Source organism: Gossypium hirsutum, chromosome D01 (genome assembly GCF_007990345.1).
Source record: "Gossypium hirsutum isolate 1008001.06 chromosome D01, Gossypium_hirsutum_v2.1, whole genome shotgun sequence".
Classification (NCBI taxonomy): domain Eukaryota; kingdom Viridiplantae; phylum Streptophyta; class Magnoliopsida; order Malvales; family Malvaceae; genus Gossypium; species Gossypium hirsutum.
In genome coordinates, this window is record NC_053437.1 from 24,076,250 (window position 1) to 24,097,077 (window position 20,828).

Below are 20,828 nucleotides of genomic sequence, written 5' to 3' on the forward strand. Positions count from 1 at the left end.
CTCGGATAGGAGTTGTGGGGGTGCTATAACCTTCCCCACACGTAACCGTACTCCCGAACCCGAAATTTGGAGATTAGATCGAGTCTAGATTTTTAGGATTTTTCCATAGTTTTAATTTTAGATCTTTAGACGATAGGAGGCTAACCAACCTAGCCCTAATTGGTTAGTGGCGACTCTACGTAATTTAGCCCTTCTGTGTCTAGCTTTGCTTAGTAGTCCCCCATACTCTTATGAAGGCAACATTATGATAGCTTGGCGACTCCACTGCGGACGTTAGTGGGTCGACTTATTTTGGTTTGAGAGCTAGGTTTTTTAGTATTTGTGTATATTAGATTTATTTATTGATGCATTAATTTATGTAATTCTCTAAAGTCATTTTAAATTTTCAAATATGTGTTAAATATCAATTTATTTGTTCATTTCATTTACTTATCATTTTTTAATATGAATTCCAATGCGTTTGTTTATTTTTTATCAATAAAATTGATTAATGTGTATGTCGAATCTACCATTGTGGGGCGGCTATAATTGCCATTAATGTTGCATTTTACTTTCAGTCCTACGCCCAAGCCCATCCCATTTAGGAGGAGTAGCCTTAAGCTTTCGTGTGAAAATATGTCACTGCATAAGTTTAAGGACTACTCCATGGTTAAGATAGACATGGATGTTTGTGTAGCAAATGCTATCATGTACGCCATGAAAGTCTTACCACCCAAGGGTTAACCCTTTTTAAAAAGGGAACGCATCCCAATGGATGTCGTATTTAAGCTTTGGGTTCCCCGTGAATTAGAGTTAGCCGTGAGCCAGCATGTAATGATTGTTTTAAATGTGAAACCTAGACATAAGAGTTGTACCTTACACCTCAGAATAATACCCTGTAGGACTTCATGAGCATTTATTCGTATGTTTTGTGTTTGAATTCTTTTTCTTCGCAATGGTTTATGATTTAATTTCCCATTTTTTTCATTTGAATTTATTTATTTTACTGACTTTGTTTTTCTCGTGACTGTGTCTCTCCATGGAATAATTCATGCATTATTTAAATACTTGAGGCACAGTGTCAAATCTATATTCGACATGAACACACTTTGAGAAGATTCAATTGTTCGACATGGGGTAGAAAATATAGGGATAATAGCGAGAATGTCAGAGGATACTTAGAGTAGAGAAGGCGATTGCTAAATAGCTTGTTTTGACTCCAGCCTGCCTCAGATAGTTCGCATGGACTGTAGGAGGAATCACAAAGATGAGTTAAAGGGAATATGTCAATCATGAGAAGATGCTAAGAAAATGCACTTCCAAGACATGTACAGCGATGTAGCACAGCTTATGTTCATTAAACTGAATGATGCCTTGTTGAAGGCCATGGTACGTTTTTGAGATCCCACTTATAGGTGTTTTACGTTCAATGAAGTGGATGTGGTACCGACTATCAAGGAATATTCTACCCTTCTCCACTATGACTTTAGAGATCCGTTTAGGATATATTGGAAGCTGAAAATCGATTTTCGAGGACCCTTAACCAACCTGATGGGATTACCTGTAGATATGTGAAAGCAAGATTAAAATATAAAAATGGTCCCTGCATTTCCTAGTCTGATATTAGGGATGCTATGGGAAAGGCCAACTGTGATAGACATTTGGCACTATTCGCCTTTTCCATATACGGGTTGATTGTGTTCCCAAAAGCTCTGGGATATGTGAGTGTGGGGGTAACTAATTTTCTATTTCAGATTGAGAAATGGGTGAATCCTGCTCCAGTAGTCTTAGCTGGAACCATCATTTTACTCAAATTCATCAAAAGGATAGGAGATGGGCGTTTCTTAGGATACGTACAGTCATTTTACTCAAATTCATCAGAAGGAAAGGAGACGGGTGGTTCTTAGGATACGTACAGTTATTGTCCGTATGGATGAAAATCCATTTTAGGTGCCTCTATAAGCGCTTTCGTTAGGTGTTTTTTCCTTCGACCAGGCTTATAGAGGAATTTTTAGAAAGTGAGTGGCCTCCAAATTAATCGATTGAGGACTGGGTTCAGAACCTTAGTACATTGACATACCAAGAAATAGAATAGAGGGCTCCATGGATGATTCGAAGCACGGTACTCATTGGGTGCGGTGGTCATTTGTAGGTTCCCTTAATTGGCATATGGGGAGCCATCAGTTATTCATCGTTGTTGGTTTTAAGCTAGTACGGGTATGATCAATGTGTACCTGCTATAGCTAGTTTAAACAAGGTGGAAGTTTTAGGTCAGGACCCGAAATTTTTGAAGAAATTGGAAGAGATGCGAATTAAGTGGGGTCAAACCTTGAGCTTGCAATCAGGAACTTTTTTCAACCATTCCCCCTTGGAAACGTATCTGGTGGCACCTAAAAAGAAGAAAAATATTTGTGTCAGCATAATTTAAGGGAAAGAGAAAGGTCTCAGATGTCATGGCCGAGCTAACAGAAAAGATATGCGATGTAGAGATGCTTCTGATGGGTAGAGATGAAGAGGTCAGACGACAACGAGAGCAACCTCAGGCATATGTAAAAGAAAATGTAGAAGAAATCATGAGACAACAGCAGCAACACCAGTTAGACATGAAAGGAAGAGAGGAAGAACTAAGAATACTATTAGAACAACATCAAAGAGAAAAATTTGACTTGTTCGCTCAGATTCAGAGGTTGGAGGCAGATCTAAGTTTGAGGGCTAATGAACTCCAAAAAATGTGAAAACAAGAACGAACTTGGAGGAGGGTGTGTAATGAGAAAATTGCTAAAAATGAGGTGCTGAAGGAGGAAATTTGTCGTCTGACTAAAGAATTAAAGACAAAAGAATAGCAAAACAAAGAGGTCATAGAAGAATATATAGAGCTTGTAGAGCGTTTTATCGTAATGGAACAAATGGCTGTAAGCCAAGAAGAGGTGTTTGCAGCAATGCACAATGAGGGTCAGGTTTTCGCTCAGCAAATCGAAGACATATGTGAATAGATTGAAGAACTCAAAAAAGAATCTACCTCTTTTCCGATTAAGGACGAGCCTCCAGTGAAACTTCTAGAGGCGGCTTAGGCACATTACTAAAAGTTCATCAAGCTCATAAGGAGGAAGAAGAAGAAGAACGACGAGTAGATATTTGCCCTATGGCAATAGGATTGATTAGGTTTTTATTTATGTATGAATGAAAAATGAAAAAAAAATTGTAAGGCGAATAGTTTTTGCACCTTCTATGAAAGAAAATGTTTATATTCGAGTTTATTTATGACAATGTGCCCTAATTTTATTCATTCATTCATCCATTCCTTCACTCATTCGTTCATTTGTTTATTCAGAAACATCGTTTTAAAAAATAATAATAGAATAACATTTTTTATGAAAAATCCAAATAATTTTCTAACTTTGGAAAAAAATGTCATTTGAAAAAGGACCAAAGATAGCTCATTGGTACAACACCCACTTAAAAGCCAAAAAGATGACGGAAGAAGAATTAGCACGCATGGCCAAACTGGAGGAATAGATAGAAAGGATGATGGAAATGATGACTACAATTGTCAAAGGGAAGGCCAATGTAGGAGAAGGAAGCGGCACTTTGGACAACCTAATCTCTTTTTACGGTGATACAGGGGTATGTCACAAATATTTATCGCTTCAAGTGCCAGGTGTGACCATTCAGATCTCTAGAGTAAACGAGTTGCCTACAAGCGAGGAGCCGAGAGAAGTGGACAAGGGAAAGTCAATATGGATGAAGAAGCTCATAAATTCAGCCTAATTTAGGAACGTTTGAAATCCATCGAAGGATTAGACACCTTTAGATCTGTAGAAGCTAAAGGCCTGTGTCTGGTACCCAATATGGTCGTCCCACAAAAATTCAAAGTTCCTAGCTTTAAAAATTTTAATGGTAGCAGTTGCCCCATTACTCACATCGCCATGTACTATAGGAAAATGGTTGCTTACTCTAAAGATGAGAAACTACTAATGCACATATTTCAAGACAGTCTGACTAGATCTGTGGCTCACTGGTATGTAAAGTTAGAAAGAAGCCAGATTCGAACTTGGGGAGAGCTCACATGGGCATTTATTGCTCAATGCAAACATATTGTAGACATGACCCTAGACTGCCTAACTCTGCAGACCGTGGAAAAGAAGTCAAATGAGAGTTTTAAGGAATACGCACAATGGTGGAGGGACCTTGTATCGCAAGTATAGCCATTGCTCACGGAAAAAGAGACTATTATTTTGTTCGTTGGTACACTAAAAGGCATATACTACGACATAATGGTAGGAAATGCCTCTAAGACATTCGCGGATATGGTATTATTCAGAGAAATGATAGAGAACATATTGAAGTCGGGCAAAATAAATGACCCTTTGAGCATGAAGAGAGGTGTCGTTAGGAAGAAAAGGAAGCAAAAACACAAACAATCGCACCAAGCAGATACCTATACTCTTACTTTTTGTATTCGAGCCCAATACCTCCACACCCTCAATACTCTGCTATAAATGCTACCAATACTTCACCATTTATGTATCGTCCTCTAGTACCTGTTACAAATCCCTCCATGTTAACTATGCCAACACAGTCCCTACAGACCCAAGCTCCAAGGCCACCATGGGAAAGGTATGTGTTTGATCCAAGGCCACCATGGGAAAGGTATGTGTTTGATCCAATTCCTATCCTCTACGCTAAACTTTTTCTAATTCTAGTGGAGAAGCACATCATTGTACCTACACATAAGGAACTAATGCAACCGCCATTTCCAAAGTGGTATGATATCAATGCTTGATGTGGGTATCACTCTAGCAATCTAGGTTATACCATTGCGAATTGCTTAGCGTTGAAATATAAGGTGCAAGATCTCCTAAGGTAGGAAAGATAAATTTTTAGCTAGAGAATACACTGAATTTTAACATGAATTCGTTGCCAAACCACAATTGAACAGTTAATGCTATAACTGAAGAAAAGAGCCTTCAAAGGAGAAGAGTGGAAGAAATCACAACCTCGCTTGAATGACTCTTTAACATTTTGATGAAGTCGGAGCCACACAGGGAGGCTCTTGTACAGTTCTAAAACAAGCTTACGTCACTCACAACGTGTCAGTGGATAATGTCAGTCATTTAGCAGGGATCATTTTGGACCCAAATTACATATATTTCAATGATGATGAAACACCCCCTAATGGAAGAGAAAGTACCAAGGCACTACACATTTCAGTAAAGTGTAAAGCCTGTTCCGTAGCTAGGGTCCTGATAGACAATAGGTCATCAATCAACATTCTGCCTTTTTCAACATTGTCTAAGCTGCCCATGAACACCTCGTACATGGTATCGAGCCCTTTAGTGGTGCGAGATTTTGATGGCACCAAAAGAAGCGTGATTGGTGAAATAGAGATTCCCTTGTTGGTAGGAGCTGTTAATTTCCTTATTTGCTTCTAGGTGATGGATATAATGCCTTCTTACAATATGCTATTGGGACGCCACTGGATTCATTCGACTGGGGTGGTACCATCATCCTTGCACCAAAGATTGGAATTTGTAGTCGATCAGAATTTGTGCATCGTACAAGGCGAAGAAGACTTGTTTGTAGCTAGCTTGCCAAATTCTCATTTCGTAGAAGTGGATGATGATGCAATAGGGAGTTCTTTCCAAACCTTTGAGGTGGCCACTACATCTTACGTTGCAGAGGGAATACAAGCCCCTAATCCTCATGTGCCATGAATATAGAACATGTTATTTGCCCAAACAATAGGGAAGGGTTGGAAAATCTACTTGGGTTTGGGAAAAGACCTACAAGGTATCTCAAAACCCATTTTTTCCCACTTATAAGGATACAAGAGGGTTGGGATATAAACCCACCAGGGAGGATGTCGAAAGGATGTGTAAATAGTGGAGAGCAAAGAGGTTGGTCCGCATGGCTGGAAAGGAACCTCCTTTGATTTGTCCTCCACTATCTGAGACCTTTTACTTAGTCGGATTTGAGCACCAGGAAAGGAACCTGGTTAAGTTAATGATAAATGGAGATGCAATGGATCTAAACATGATTGGCGATAGGGTGCCGATGTCAAGAGACTGCGTTCGCTACGACCCTTCCACCTTAGACAACTAGCAGCTCATACCATTATCCTATCCTTGAGTCCTCCGAGATGTAATCGTTTTAATATTTTTATATCAAATTCTAATATCGTTCAGTTAATTTAATTTCCTTTAAAAATCCATGTAAAACTTTTTTATCTTTAATGAAATCAAATTTGGATCATGTCCGTAGTCACTTTTATTCATTCAATCGGATTCATTCGTATACCAGTATACATACTTATAATTATTTCAGGGATATACCTCATGAATTGATAAATGATACAAATTACATCTTTGAATCAAATTTTCATAATTATGTTCACTATAAAGATCATGAGACGAAAGAGGAGAAAGTTGTCCCAGATGAGTTTTTGAGGCTAATTGAAGAAGAAAAGAAGCTTATAGAATCCCACTTAGAGGGAACATATTTGATAATCTGGGTGATGATGAGGTAAGAAAGGAAATTAGGATTGGAACCACTCTCACGCCAGAGCAAAGTTAATTATTGAGAGATCTACTCATTGAGTTCTCGGATGTGTTTGTTTGGTCATACAAAGATATGCCGGCTTTAGACACCAATACATGGAACACAGGTTACCCTTGAAATCAGATTGTCAGCCCGTATACCAATAGTTGAGAAGGATGAAACTTGAAATGCTGTTGAAGATTAAAAAAGATGTCAAGAAACAATTTGATGCAGAATTTCTGAAAGTAGCTAAATACCCAGAGTGGGTGGCGAATATTGTATCAGTGTCAAAAAAGGATGGGAAAGTCAGAATGTGTGTCGATTATAGAGATTTGAACCGAGCCAGCCCCAAGGATAATTTTTTGTTACCTCATATAGACACACTGGTGGATAACACAGCTAAACAGTGTGTTTTCTCTTTCATGGATGGATTCTCGGGGTATAATCAAATCAAAATGACAAGGGAGGATATGGAAAAGACCACGTTCATCACGACTTAAGGGGAACTTTTTGTTATAGGGTCATGCCGTGTAGTCTAAAAAATTCTGGGGCCACGTATCAACGAGCAATGGTGACACTCTTTCAATACATGAAGCATAAAGAGATTGAAATTTATTTTGACGATATGATAGCAAAGTCCGCTAGGGAGGAAAGTCATGTAGAAAACCTCCGTAAAATATTTGAAAGATTGAGAACATGCAAATTGAGATTGAATCCAGTAAAATGTACTTTCGGGGTAAAGTCGGGGAAGCTGTTAGGTTTCGTAGTGAGTAAACAGGGAATTGAAATAGATCTAGAGAAGGTTTGAGCAATTCAAGATTTGACACCCCCTAAAACTCAAAATGAAGTAGGAGGTTTTTTGGGATGGTTAAATTACGTGTCTCGTTTTATCTCACAATTAACGAAGAAATGTGATCACATCTTCAAGCTCTTATGTAAGGATAGTGATGGTGAATGGACTGAATGTTGTCAAAAAGTGTTCGAGAAAGTAAAACTGTATTTGGCTAAGCCACCAATTTTGATTCCCTCGATGCCAAGAAGACCTTTGATTTTGTATTTGGTAGTGCTGGATAATTCCATATGTTGTGTTCTGGGGCAACGAGATGGTTTAAACAAGAAAGAGCACGCAATCTATTATCTGAGCAAGAAGTTTACGGAGTATGAAACCAAGTATTCCCATCTGGAAAAGATGTGATAAACTTTAGCATGGACCGCGCGTCGACTAAGGCAATACATTTTGTATCAGACCACCTTCCTCGTCGTAAAGTTAGACCCTTTGAGGTACATTTTCGAGAAGCCATTATTGTCAGGGAGAGTTGCTCGTTGGCAAGTGCTTTTTCAAAGTATGACATCGTCTACGTGTTCCAAAAGGCTATAAAAAGAACCGTAGTCGTGGAATTTCTAGCGGATCACGTGAAAGAGGAATACGAGCCCATGAGTTTTGATTTCCAAGATGAAGAGATCATGTTAATTTTGAAGTACAAAGAATAAATTTGGAGGGTGTATTTCGATGGAGCATCCAACATGATTAAGCATGGGATTGGGGTAGTACTAATGTTCCCAAGTGGCCAATATTTTCCCTTTATGGCTAAACTGATGTTCACTTGTACGACTAATGTAGTTGAATACGAGGCATACATTTTGGCACTTTAGATAGGCATTGAAAAAAAGATTAGGGTTTTAAAAGTTTTTGGTGGCTCAGCGTTAGTTGTTTACCAATTAAGAGAAGAATGGGAAACAAGGGATTCCAAGCTGATTCACTATCAAACATATGTGTATGGATTGATCAAAGAGTTTGATGATGTCTAATTTTATCATTTGCCAAGAGAAGAAAACCAATTAGCAGATGCATTAGCTACTCTAGCCACCATGTTCAAAGTAGGATCCGAAATAGAAGTGCAACCTATACAGCTAAGGGTCAAGGACTCGCCGGCCTACTGCGCGGGAGTAGAATCGGGAACAGATGGGAAACCTTGGTATGTTGACATTAAACGATATTTGCAATACCAACAATGCCTGGATTGTGCCTCAGAAAATGATAAACAAATAATTAGGAGGCTGGATATGGGTTTCTTTTTGGACGGTGAGTTTTTGTCCAAAAGAGGATGTGACCAAACCCTGTTGAGATGTGTCGACACAGAAAAGGTGAATCAGATAATCAAGGAAATCCATGGTGAAGTATGTGGAGCACATAGTAACGGAAATATGCTAGCAAGGAAAATCATGAGGGTGAGATATTTTTTGTTGATGTTGGAACGAGATTGTTTAAATTATGCTAAAAAATGTCATAAATTTCAGATTTATACAAACAATATTAATGCTCCTTCTACCAATCTTCGTGTCATGGCACCTCTTTGGTCGTTCTCAATGTGGGGCATGGATGCCATTAGCCTCATCTCACCGAAAGCATCAAACGAGCATCGCTTCAACTTTGTAGTGATTGATTATTTCAACAAGTGGGTCGAAGCCACTTCATATGTTAATGTAACTCAATCAGTGATATGCAAATTTCTGAAAAAAGAGGTCACTTGTCGATACGGTTTACCAGAAAGGATCATCTCATATAATGCCAAGAACTTGAACAATGTTTTGATAGAAGAGGTTTGTACACAATTTTTTGCCATATCGTCCAAAAATGAATGGGTCAGTCGAGGCCGCAAACAAGAATATCAAGAAGATCATTTTCAAGACAACAGAAACATATAAGGATTGGCATGAGAAACTCCCTTGTGCTCTCCATGTATACCGCACATTAGTGAGAACTTCGACTGGAGCTACTCTGTTTTCATTAGTGTATGGAATGGAGGCTATTTTACCTATCGAGGTTCAAATCCCATCTCTACGAGTGTTGAGGAAGGTGCGGCCAGAGGAGGCTAAATGGATGCAAAAGAGATATGAGCAGTTGAATTTAATTTTGGAAAAGAGATTTGTAGCTTTATGTCATGGCCAGTTGTAACACCCCGAACCCGAAACCTTTTGATAATTAAGCCTCTAATTATTTATTTCAATTACCCAAACGAAATTTTCTCACATTTAACACTTATTTACCAACCAATTGTTGAAGACAAACAAAATCTCATTTCCTCCCTTGACAACCACAACCGAAAGCTCAAATCAACCTACTTGGCCAAACATCAACCTCCTAACAATCAAAACTTAAGCCATGGAATGATTAGAACTTGAACTAACCATCTTCTTTATACAAAATTTTCCAAGGGTTTCAAGGTACTTACCTCTTCTTAATCCTCATCCAAACCGAACATAAGCAAGAGAACTCTTTCTTCTTCCTTTGATTTTTCGGTCAAGAAGAGCAAAGAGGATGAAGCCTTTTTTTTTCTTCTAGTTTCGGCAAAATGGGGGAGCAAGGATGAAACAACTTTGGTTTCTCCTCCCACTCCCCTCATATTTTATTGTTCTTAACACAACATGTTGTCATAAACTTTTTATAATATGTTTTACCCATCACCATTTGCCTATCCACTTTGTCATGGCCGGCCACTACTATTTAGGGAGGGGGAATTTGAAGTCCCCTTTTTCTTCCACATGCACTAATAGGTCCTCATGCATTGACCTATCACATTTTAAAATTTTCTCATATAAGTCCTATTGACTAATTTCACATGCAATCGACTAAATCGAAGCTTGAAATTTTCACACATTCATGATTACATATTCTAGACAATAAACATCACATTCAAACCTTTCGGTGACTCGGTTTAGCGGTCCCGAAACCACTTCCCGACTAGGGTCAGTTTTGGGCTGTCACAACTCTCCCTCACTTAAGAAATTTTCGTCCTAAAAAATCTTACCGGTAAATAGGTTTGGATATCGTTCTTTCATCGAGCTCTCGGGTTCCCAGGTTGCTTCCTCGATCCCGTGTTTGAGCCACAACACCTTAACCAACGGAACCCTTTTATTTCGCAACTCTTTCACTTCACGAGCTAGGATACGAATCGGTTCTTCTTCATAGCTCAAGTCAGATTGAATTTCAACTTCTGAGGGATTAATCACATGTGACGGATCGGATCTATAACGTCGAAGCATTGAAACATGGAAGACATCGTGCATCCTTTCAAGTTCAGGGGGCAAAATCAATCTATATGCAACTGGCCCCACTCGTTCAGAAATTTCGTACGGCCCAATGAATCTCGGGCTCAACTTGCCTTTACGGCCAAATCTGAGTACCTTCTTCCAAGGTGACACTTTAAGAAACACTTTATCTCCCACCTGATATTCAATGTCCTTTCGTTTTAAATTCGCATACGATTTTTGACGATCTGTGGCTACCTTCAGACTTTCGCGGATTACCTTTACTTTTTGTTCGGCATCTTTAATCAAATCAACTCTGAAAATTTTACTTTCACCAAGCTCGGTCCAAAACAATGGCGTACGGCATTTACGACCGTACAAAGCCTCATAAGGTGCCATCTTAATACTTGATTGAAAACTATTATTGTAAGCGAATTCAATCAAAGGTAAATACCGTTCCCATGAACTACTGAACTCGAGGATGCAACATCTCAACATATCCTCAAGTATCTGAATTATCCGCTCGGATTGACCATCGGTTTGGGGGTGAAAAGCGGTGCTAAAATGCAGCTTGGTACCCAAAGCTTCTTGCAATTTCTTCCAAAATCGTGAGGTGAATCTCGGATCTCTATCCGACACGATAGAAATAGGTACTCCATGTAATCTCACAATCTGAGAGACATACAATTCGGCTAGTTTATCCAATGAAAGATCCGTACGCACGGGGATAAAGTGAGCCGACTTAGTCAGCCTATCAACAACAACCCAAATCGCATCCTTCTTACTTGCGGACAATGGCAGTCCGGACACAAAGTCCATTGTGACTCGGTCCCATTTCCACTCGGGTATCATGATTGGCTGAAGTAACCCTGAAGGCACTTGATGTTCCGCTTTCACTTGTTGACATATTAAACATCTCGAAACAAAGTCGGAGATGTCTCGTTTCATACCATGCCACCAAAATCGACGTTTCAAGTCGTTGTACATTTTCGTGCTCCCCGGGTGAATTGACATTCGGCTACAATGTGCTTCGTTCAGAATCATCGGAATGAGTTCCGAATTCCTTGGAACACACAAACGACTTCTAAACCTCAAACAACCGTCATCATCAATCTGAAACTCTAATTCCTTGTTCGGAACACACTCAGCTCGTTTTGCAACCAATTCATCATCGACTTTCTGAGCTTCACGAATTTGATGAGTCAATAATGGTTTGGCTTTTAATTCAGCTACTAACACATTGTCAGGTAGAACAGACAAGTGTACATTCATCGCTCGCAAAGCAAACAGTGATTTCCGGCTTAAGGCGTCCGCAACCACATTAGCCTTTCCCGGGTGGTAATCAATGACAAGCTCGTAATCTTTCAACAACTCAAGCCAACGTCTTTCTCGCAGATTCAAGTCTCTTTGAGTCATCAAATATTTGAGACTTTTGTGATCCGAAAACACATGGCACTTCTCACCAAACAAATAATCTCGCCATATTTTCAATGCAAACACAATGGCGGCTAGTTCGAGATCATGGGTCGGATAATTTCTCTCGTGTGGCTTCAATTGTCTCGACGCATAGGCCACAACTCGACCTTCTTGCATCAATACGCAACCCAACCCAAGTAGGGATGCGTCACTATAAATGACAAACTCTTTACCTGATTCGGGTTGCACCAAAATTGGAGCTTCAGTCAAATGAGTTTTCAGTTGATCGAAGCTTTTCTGACATTTCTCCGTCCATTCGAACTTAACATCCTTTTGAAGTAGCTTCGTCATTGGTGTGGCTATCATCGAGAAACCTTTGACAAATCGTCGGTAATAACCGGCGAGCCCTAGAAAGCTCCGGACTTCGGTAACATTTCTCGGAGGCTTCCAGTTAAGTATGGCTGAAATTTTGCTCGGGTCAACTCGAATACCCGATGCGGATACCACATAACCCAAGAAGCTAACCTCTCTTAACCAGAACTCACACTTACTGAACTTAGCATATAACTGCTTGTCCCGCAAAATTTGCAACACTAGCCTCAGATGCTCAGAATGCTCGGTCTCATCTCTTGAATAGACCAAGATGTCATCAATAAACACAACTACGAACCGATCCAAATACGGCCTGAAGATCCAATTCATCAAATCCATAAACACCGCAGGGGCATTAGTGAGCCCAAACGGCATCACTAAGAACTCGTAGTGACCGTACCTCGTTCTGAAAGCAGTTTTGGGTACGTTCGAATCTCGAATCCGCAACTGATAATAACCCGATCTCAAATCTATCTTCGAAAACACTGATGCTCCCTTTAATTGATCGAACAGATCATCAATACGCGGTAACGGATACTTATTCTTTATCGTCACTTTATTCAGTTGACGATAGTCAATGCACAACCTCATGGTTCCGTCCTTCTTTTTCACGAACAATACTGGTGCACCCCAAGGTGAGAAACTCGGTCGAGCGAAACCTCTATCCGTCAATTCTTGCAACTGAGCTTTCAACTCTTTTAACTCGGTTAGTGCCATACGATACGGAGCGATCGAAATTGGCATAGTTCCAGGTACAAGCTCAATACCAAACTCTACCTCCCGAACAGGTGGCAAACCCGGTAACTCTTCAGGAAAAACATCCGGGTATTCACAAACCACCGGCACCGATTCGGGTTTCTTTTCTAACTCCTTGTCATCAAGTACATACGCGAGGTATGCTTCGCACCCTTTCCTTACATATTTCTGGGCCAACATTGCTGATATTACAGCTGGCAACCCCCTTAAGTCCGCAGACTCAACTCGGATTATTTCGTTATTTGCGCACCTCAAATCGATAGTCTTGCTTTTGCAATTCACAACCGCATCATGCGCGGTTAACCAATCCAAACCAAGAATAACATCAAACTCGTCGAACGGCAAAAGCATCAAATCGGCCAGAAAACAGGATTCTCGGATTATTAGAGGGCATCTCTTACACACTTTATCAACAAGTACGCATTGACCCAAAGGGTTTGATACTCGAATTACGAGCTCAGTAGACTCAACAGGTAGAGTCTTACTGGTTGCTAAGGTTTCGCATACATATGAATGAGTAGAACCAGGGTCAATCAATGTAATCACATTAGTATCAAAGAGAGTGAAGGTACCAGTGATGACGTCGGGGGAAGATGCCTCCTCTCGTGCGCGAATGGCATATGCTCTAGCAGGAGTACGGTTCTTGGCTCGATCGGCCGTATCAGAGGCCCCCCTCTGACTACCACCCCTGCCTCCTAAAATTCTCGGTGGTCTACCTCTAGATGTCACTCCACTAGGTCTTGCACCTTGAATCTTATTCTTCTCATCCAGCTCCGTGCAATCTCTAATGAAGTGGTCCTTCGAACCGCATCCGTAACAGGCCCTGCTAGTAGACTTGCCCCAACATTCACCTAGGTGTCGTCTTCCACATTGGGGACATTCAGGTTTCTCGTGACGATTATTGCCCACACTAGCTACCGAAGTAGCTCGGGAGCCCATCGATGGTCTTGCCCTGATGGAAATTCCCGCAGTCGCCCTCGACTTATTAATGTCCTCCCTGAACTTCTTTACAGCTGAGAACGGAGCTTTACCCGTCGATCTTTTACGATAATCTCTAGCTTCAAATTCAGCCTTCCTCTTCTCCTTTCCAAGTTCTTCCGCCTTGCAGGCTCGTTCGACTAGTGTTACGAATTCTTTTATTTCCAAAATACCCATTAGTAGCTTTAAATCTTCATTCAATCCTTCCTCGAATCTTTTGCACATAGCAACCTCATCAGCTACACACTCCCGGGCATACCTACTGAGTCTTACGAATTCATGTTCGTATTCAAATACAGTCATACGGCCTTGCTTGAGTTCCAAGAACTCCTTACGCTTCTGATCAATGAACCGTTGGCTAATAAATTTCTTTCGGAATTCTGTTTGAAAGAAGTCCCAAGTTACTCGCTCGTTCGGGACTATGGAAATCAAGGTCCTCCACCAATAGTAGGCTGAGTCTCGCAACAAAGATACAGCACATCTTAGACATTCGTTGGGTGTGCATGACAATTCATCGAACACCCGAATGGTGTTATCAAGCCAGAACTCGACCCTTTCGGCATCATCAGTTACTATGGCCTTGAACTTCTCGGCCCCACGCTTCCTAATCAAGTCTACAGGTGGCTTACTCAGCCTCACAGGATCAGCGACTGATGGCATTAAAGGCTCTTGGGGTGGATTATTCAAATTTGGGAATTGTTGGACAGCCGGGTTGGTTCGGGCATATTGCGCGACCCACTCATTCATCATGGTAAAGAAGGCTTGTTTAGCCCCCTCACCTTGATTATTCGCAGATGACTGAGGTTCAACAGGCGGCGTCCCTTGTGCAGGAGCAGCCGCTACGCTCTCAACGTCATCCGCTAGGGTTCTTTCTTCACCGGGGTCTATTTACTAATCAAAACAAAAACATTTCAACCGTCAGAAGTCATCACACATTTAAACATTAACATTCGGTATGTATAGCTAGACTCATACGCGCTATGGTAGTCCTAGAACCGACTAAACCATAGCTCTGATACCAATCAAATGTAACACCCCGAACCCGAAACCTTTTGATAATTAAGCCTCTAATTATTTATTTCAATTACCCAAACGAAATTTTCTCACATTTAACACTTATTTACCAACCAATTGTTGAAGACAAACAAAATCTCATTTCCTCCCTTGACAACCACAACCGAAAGCTCAAATCAACCTACTTGGCCAAACATCAACCTCCTAACAATCAAAACTTAAGCCATGGAATGATTAGAACTTGAACTAACCATCTTCTTTATACAAAATTTTCCAAGGGTTTCAAGGTACTTACCTCTTCTTAATCCTCATCCAAACCGAACATAAGCAAGAGAACTCTTTCTTCTTCCTTTGATTTTTCGGTCAAGAAGAGCAAAGAGGATGAAGCCTTTTTTTTTTCTTCTAGTTTCGGCAAAATGGGGGAGCAAGGATGAAACAACTTTGGTTTCTCCTCCCACTCCCCTCATATTTTATTGTTCTTAACACAACATGTTGTCATAAACTTTTTATAAAATGTTTTACCCATCACCATTTGCCTATCCACTTTGTCATGGCCGGCCACTACTATTTAGGGAGGGGGAATTTGACATGCAAGTCCCCTTTTTCTTCCACATGCACTAATAGGTCCTTATGCATTGACCTATCACATTTTAAAATTTTCTCATATAAGTCCTATTGACTAAATTCACATGCAATCGACTAAATCGAAGCTTGAAATTTTCACACATTCATGATTACATATTCTAGACAATAAACATCACATTCAAACCTTTCGGTGACTCGGTTTAGCGGTCCCGAAACCACTTCCCGACTAGGGTCAGTTTTGGGCTGTCACACCAGTTGTATTAACAAAGAATGATGAAGGCATATAATAAGAAGGTGCGACCAAGGCAGATCAGAGAGAGGGATCTAGTGCTAAAGAATAATATTCCATATGTTCATGATCATCGGGGAAAATGGACACCAGAATGGGAGGGACCGTATGTGGTGAAGAAAGCTTTCTCCAGTGGAGCACTGATTCTCGCTGAAATGGACGGCAACAAGATGTCGAACCCTGTAACTTCTGATGCAGTGAAAAGAATACTTTGATTAAAAACTAAGCTTTATTGTTTTTAAAGAGTTATTCGCATTGAGTAACGTTGGCCTTTTCTGTTTTGCTTTTCTTTATTTGTCATGTTTGAGACTATGTTTTACCTTGGAATCTGGCATTCTCATTAAGGTTAATTACTTAATAAGTTGGCCATGTTCAAAGTGACGAATGACATTTTTGAAATATCCTTCACTTGAAGAAAGTTTCATCCTCTGTTAACCACTTTGGGCCATATTGTTTGTTCAAAATTGACCCTTGCTGAAGGATCACCTTCAACATTGGAGGACATTTGGTGAGGTTTTGGGTATGGATCGATAATTTTACAACATTGTGAGAGACACATGATATTATGCTCAATTCAAATTGAAAAGATGGACGCATTCCCAAGAATGACCTTTTGATAATAGTAACTATATTTTGAAATGATAAATGACATTTTTTTGTTCTCCTTGTCACTTAGAGAAAATTATATCCCTTGTTACCCTATTTTGAGCCTTATGTATCTTCTTTCTAAACCCTAATTAAAGTCATCCATCGAACATTATGGATTGACAAGAAAGATAATGAAAAATGAAAGTAAAATTCTAAATTCTTGATCTCATTTCGGAAAAAGAAAAAAAGAAATAAGGAAAGCAAATAAGAAACAACAAAGAAAGGAAATAGGAAGAAGTAAGAGTGAAGAAAAGTGATTGAGAGATGGAATGAGCAATCAAAAATTCAAAATAACTCATCATGGTTTTTATACTCTTTCACATAGTATATATTTTAGCCTGAAAAACCTTTCTCTAATTGAACCTTAACCCTTAGACCACCTTACAACCCTTAAAAGACCATTTTCATCGAATATGTTTGTTTAAATCAAGAAGTTAGTCCTTGGGAAATTATGAGCGTCTTCAAGAACATAAAAGAGAAAGATGAACTCTAGGGTGAAAACTCAAAAATGAGCAGTCTAGAGAGATTTTTAAAAAAGGAAAAAGAAGAAAAAAGAGATATGAGATGCCTTGGAGGATAATGAAGATTTACAGAAAAAATTGATCATTCGGTACGAGCCTTGAAGTCATCTATTTGAGCCTATTTTATCCCTTTCTTTTGCACCCAAACTCGTGCCGACACTATAACCTTGGAACAAGTCCATCTCTGATTGCTTATGGCTGGTCTAAATTACGGAATTAATCTACTTGGAGAATGTAAGAGTCTATAGAAAGAAGATTTTGCTTAAATCAAGAAAAAAGAAAGAAAAAAGAAACCAAAAAAATAAAGAGAGAGTAAGAGAAAGGAAATATATTGAATAATATCTACTTTAATATGCAATTTTGCAAAAGAGCATGGTACAGGGTTCATAGTTGGAACAGTCCAAAGTTAGGAAAAGGAAATTCGGCTTCATGAGAATTAACAAGTTGACTCTCGATGTAAGAAATTTATGTTTCAATGGTGGATTTATGAAATCTGTAGTACCAAGTTTGTTAAGTGAATTATCATTTGAGAATTTAATTTACGAGTCATAAAACCATTTTGAAGTTTGTGAAGGTGATATCACATGAAATTTGATTTGCACGATCTATTGTGTGTGGATAGGGATTTGATCTTTTTCAACTTAAAAATATGATTCTCAAAATGATTACCTTTTATGAAAAATTTAAGAAAGGAAGAAAGGAAAACATTCATTGCATTTAGAGACCCAGGTTGGAGGTCCATTTACCTTTCATTACATTTAGAGACATAGGTGTAGAGGTCCATTTACCTTTCATAACATTTAGAGACCCAGGTGTGGAGGTCCGTTTACTTTTCATTGCATTTAGAGACCCAGGTGTGGAGGTTCATTTACTTTTCATTGCATTTAGAGACCCAGGTGTGGAGGTCCGTTTACTTTTCATTGCATTTAGATATCTAGGTGTAGAGGTCCATTTACTTTTCATTGCATTTAGAGGCCTAGGTATGGAGGTCCATTTACTTTTCATTACATTTAGAGACCTAGATGTAGAGGTCTATTCACTTTTCATTCCATTTAGGGGCCCAGGTGTGGAGGCCTATTGACTTTTCATTGCATTTAGAAGCCTAGGTGTGGAGGTCCGTCTACTTTTCTAGTTTAGAGGACCAAGTGCTCGTTTACTTTTCTAGTTTACTTTTCATTGCATTGAATTTTCATTGCATTTGAGGCCCAGGTGTGGAGGTTCGTTTACTTTTCATTACATTTAGAGGCCCAGGTTTAGTATCTACTTTTCTAGTTTTGGATAACGTAATATGTTTTGATCTGTTTCAATTTTAATAATTGCAAAAACTTGTTATTCCTTTTACTACGATGTTGAGTGGGATTTGATAGTGGTTAGGTGTCTACGTCTTTGTATATTCCTTGCTACGCAAGCCACGAACAAAGAGGGGCAGCTGTAGACACCTGTTTTTGTTTGAGCTCAATTGGAGGCCCATTTAAATTTTTGTTCTCTCTTGGGTTGTTCGAAGCCCACCCGATTTTGGTCTATTTGAGACCCTTTTTTTTCTTGTTTTCTTCTTTCCTTTTTGGGACTGCCAAAGGCCCAAATTATTATTATCATCACTAATATTACTATTATTAAATATTATTATTATCATTTTTTACAAATAAGTAAGATGAAAAAAAAATATATATAAACATGAAAGGAAAAGAAAAAAAAGGATGAGGCTTTTCATTATTTTTGTTCCTAAAAAAAGTAAAAAAAGAAAAACACAGCAACTACAAGCATTCTATTTTTTTCTTTTCTTCTACCTTTTTTTGGCCATAAGAATGTCATGAGGGATCGGATTTTGAGTTCTAACGAAGGGGACGTCACCGGACCGTCGGTCCTTCGCCCTTAGGAGCCCCCAAAGATCTCGTTTTTTCTCTCCCCTTTCTAAAATAAAGGTTTTTTTTAAAAGGCTTGATTTTGGGAAAATTTTTGATTTTTTTTAAAAAAAGAGAAAGTTTAGATTTTAACAAATAAAATTATATTTTTTTAGTTATTTCAAAGGAAAGTTTAAATTTTTAAAACAAAATTTTGATTTTTTTCAAGTATTTCAAAGTAAAAGCTTTAATCTTTAAGAAAATAGTGTTTTTTTTTAAAAAGGAGAAAGTTAAGATTTTGAAAAATAAAAATTTATTTTTTAAGCCATTTTAAAGGAAAGATTAAAATTTTCAAATAAATTTTTGATTTTCTTAACTATTTCGAAATAAGGTTTTGATTTTTAAGAAAAGTAATGATTTTTCTTAAAGAAAACTTTGATTTTGCAAAAATAAAATCTCCGGCCATCGTACGCGGCGGCTGCACCACCGGAGGCCAGTGAGCTATTGGGCTATCTGGTGGTAGAGCCATGGCCAACATAGAAGTTGGAAGAGAAAGAGGACAAGGTTTTTTTTAAAAAAAAAATACAATGAGGTTAAAATGAAAGAATGAATAGTTTTTATTTATTTATAGGTGCCAAAAATGGGTAATTTATTCCCACCCCTTTTTAAATTTACAAAAAAACCTCATTTTTTGCAGCGCCCCCTCGCTCTCTGACCTATTTACACCCGTAATCCTTTTATTTATTTAAACATTCAATTTAATCCAAAATTTAAAATTTAAAAGAAAATTAATTACTACATCAGTCCTATAAATAGTTTAAGTCTTGTCATTTGTAAGGTTAGAACATTTTGGATATTAAAACTTATCAGTGTGACAAAATTTTCACTCTAAGGTTCTTAACCAAACTTATTCGAACTTATCAAACTTCTTAGTTTGTGGCATTCACTATTTTGTCTTATCATTTCGTTTACCATCACGGAGTGTGGCGACTACGCATACCATGGTTCAAGTATTTTATCAAGTTTAAGTCGGTCGGGTTCCTTTATAACTTCAATTCCTTAAACTATTCAAGTACTTTGGGTCAAGGTTTCTAACATTTGAACCATTCAAGATGATCCTTTCATTTAAGCAATTTTCTAAACATTCCAAGTTTCGAAAATCGCATCATGATGCGTCGTGAACTAACTAAAAATTTGACTAAAGCAAGTGCACTTATCAATTGATAGTATAGTTACAGTGAATAAGGATATCATTCCCACAAAGACTAAAAGTACTAGTAATTACCTGTAGACACCCATTTTTGTCCAAGCTCGATTGAGGGCCCATTTAAATTTTTGTTCTCTCTTGGGCCGTTCGAAGCCCTCCTGGTTTTGGTCTATTTGAGATCTTTTTTTCTTTTCTTTTTTTCTTCTTTCCTTTTTGACAGTCCAAAATTATTATTATCATCACTACTATTACTATTATAAAATATTATTAGCATTTTTTACAAATAAGCAAGATTAAGAAAAAAAATATAAACATGAAAGGAAGAGAAAACACAACTACAAGCATTCTCTTATTTTTTTTTCTTTTCTTCTATCTTTTTTTGGTCATAGGCATGTCATGAGGGATCAAATTTTGGGTTCCAATGAAGGGGACGTCATCGGACTGTCGGTCCTCTATAACATCCCAAAAATCGAGGGTTTGTAGAATCGGGTTTGTGAATCGAGAGAGAGTGATCATGCCTTAATTTTGTAAATTATCTATTCATTTTAGGAAATAAATGAGGTATTTTTTTGTTGGTTAAGTGTTAGTGTAACGTTTCTAGAAACCCAAGTTCAAATCCCTTCTCTCACATCATTTTTATTATTTTGTAAATTTTG